The sequence below is a fragment of the Salminus brasiliensis genome, chromosome 25, assembly GCF_030463535.1.
Source record: "Salminus brasiliensis chromosome 25, fSalBra1.hap2, whole genome shotgun sequence".
NCBI lineage: Eukaryota > Metazoa > Chordata > Actinopteri > Characiformes > Bryconidae > Salminus > Salminus brasiliensis.
The window spans coordinates 23743874-23745939 of record NC_132902.1 but is presented as its reverse complement, the minus strand read 5'-3'; positions in this window follow the sequence as shown (position 1 = coordinate 23745939).

Here is a 2066-nt window from a genome sequence, read left to right as displayed (position 1 = left end):
TGTGAAAAGGTGGGCAGTAATGATGGGGCCCGTTTAGGAAGCCCAACTGGGTCCCAGTCACAAAGTATGTACAAACCCACTAAGAGCCCATTTCCACGTTCCACCCATGTGAGCCCACATGAGCATGTTGGCTGGGATATTTTGGAGGCAAATCCTGCAGATAAACAATGTTATTAGCTTTGTTGCCTAATGCATTAAAGCCCTGACTGACTAGCTCACACTGTCTATTAATAACCAATCAAAACAATGGATAAACAGTCAACAAATCAGAATGATTGGCGCGCCCTTATTGAAAAACTTATCTATAGCATGTCTGGCCTTAATTCTTCTTAAATTGTTACCAGATAACAACAAAAACTGTAAAAAAAATGCATATACAATATGGACAAAAGTATAAGGACACCTCATAATCATTGAATTTAGGTGTTTCAATCAGTCCCATTCTGCAGTCTGCCTTTCCTCCACACATCAGTGAAAGAACGGGAGGTTCTGAAGAGCTCACTGAGCTCCAGCGTGGTTCTGTATGTAATAGGAGACACCGCTGCACCAACAACAACAAGTCAGCTGGTGAAATTTAGACCTTCCCTCCTAGATCTTCCTCCATCAGCTGTGAGTGGTGTTATTATTGAACAGTGGAAGAGTTTAGGAGGAACAGCTCACAGAGAGCAGCTCAGGCACAGAGTGTCTGTCAGACCACGTAAAGTTACAGAGCGGGGTCAGGGCCGAGTGCTGAGCTCAGAGCAGAGTGCAGAAAAGTCTCTAACTGACTCAATAACTGCAGCAGAGCTCCAGACCTGCTGCTGCTGGTAGAGCTTAGCTGTAGCTTAGGACCTGTAGGTGTAATGTGTGTGTCCCAATACTTTTGTCAATCTAGTGTAGGAATGACTGTTTTCCTCAGTCATTGGTATAAAGTAAGTCAGACGTGGTAATTCTCACATAACTGCTTGGTAAAAGTACAGTAAACGTGAACATAGTAATAAATCATGCTTTACACACTGTGTTATTCTTCTTTGCGTACACACTGTTGTAACAGTACACCTGGCGAAAGTAGTTAGATGAAAAAAGGAGTACTCCAGCAATTCTTCAACCTAATCGCTATCTGCTTTGACTGTACCAACTTCTCTGTAATATTAAAATATTTAGAGCAACATTAGGTAGATTTTTCTCCCAATTTGGTTCTGCCAATTAACCCACCTGTTCGTAGCTCCCCCTAAGAGGGTAAGGACTTAACACACGTCTAATCTGATACACGTGAATCCAGCCACCGCCTCTTTTCAAACTGCTGCTGATACGGCACTGCCGGGCAGTCGACAAGCGGTAACCCTTAAGAGTGAAGAAGTGAGGGAGTGCCATCTACCCAACCAGAAAGAGTATGGCCAATTGTGCTCTCTCATTCTCTGGCTGCTGATGGCAAAGAGTCATGGCTCAGGGCTGGAACCCCTGACAATCGGATTATGTGGCAATTTGGTCTTAAAAAAGCAGCTTCAAGCAAGATCATGCTGATGCTCCACTGTCTATAATAGGTAAAATGGCATCTCTGCACTATGGAACTATGGTGGAGCTGCGCGAGAGCTCTCTCCAGAACTTTCTGTGCAACGCTTTGTCATAGTAGTGTACAACCCTGCAGTATTACCGTCTGCCTCAGTCCACAAGCTTCTGTACCTTCAGATGCTGCTTCTAGATCTCTCAACTTGTCCAGAAATGCATGTGTACAGCAGTCCATGAGGAGGGCGCTCAAAGCGTGATTTGTATTTACAGCAGTGGAGTATAAGTGAATTACAGTCTTGAACTGTAGGGGGAGCCCAGGAGCAAAAAAAAAAATAAAAGACCCCAAAACAATATCAATTCTCATATAAAGCTGATTTTAAATACAAATTTAAAATATGAGCCAGGAAACCTGACAGAATTGCTGTCTATGGTAAGTAAATACGCTACAGGTGCAGCAGATAGAGGTTAGGTATAAAAAACTGGAGTATTCCTTTAAGGGTCTGTGAAAAGCACTGAGAAGGAGAGGACAGAGGAAACTGGTGGCTGTTTGAGGTGAAGAGAGATCCAGTGTGTCCTCT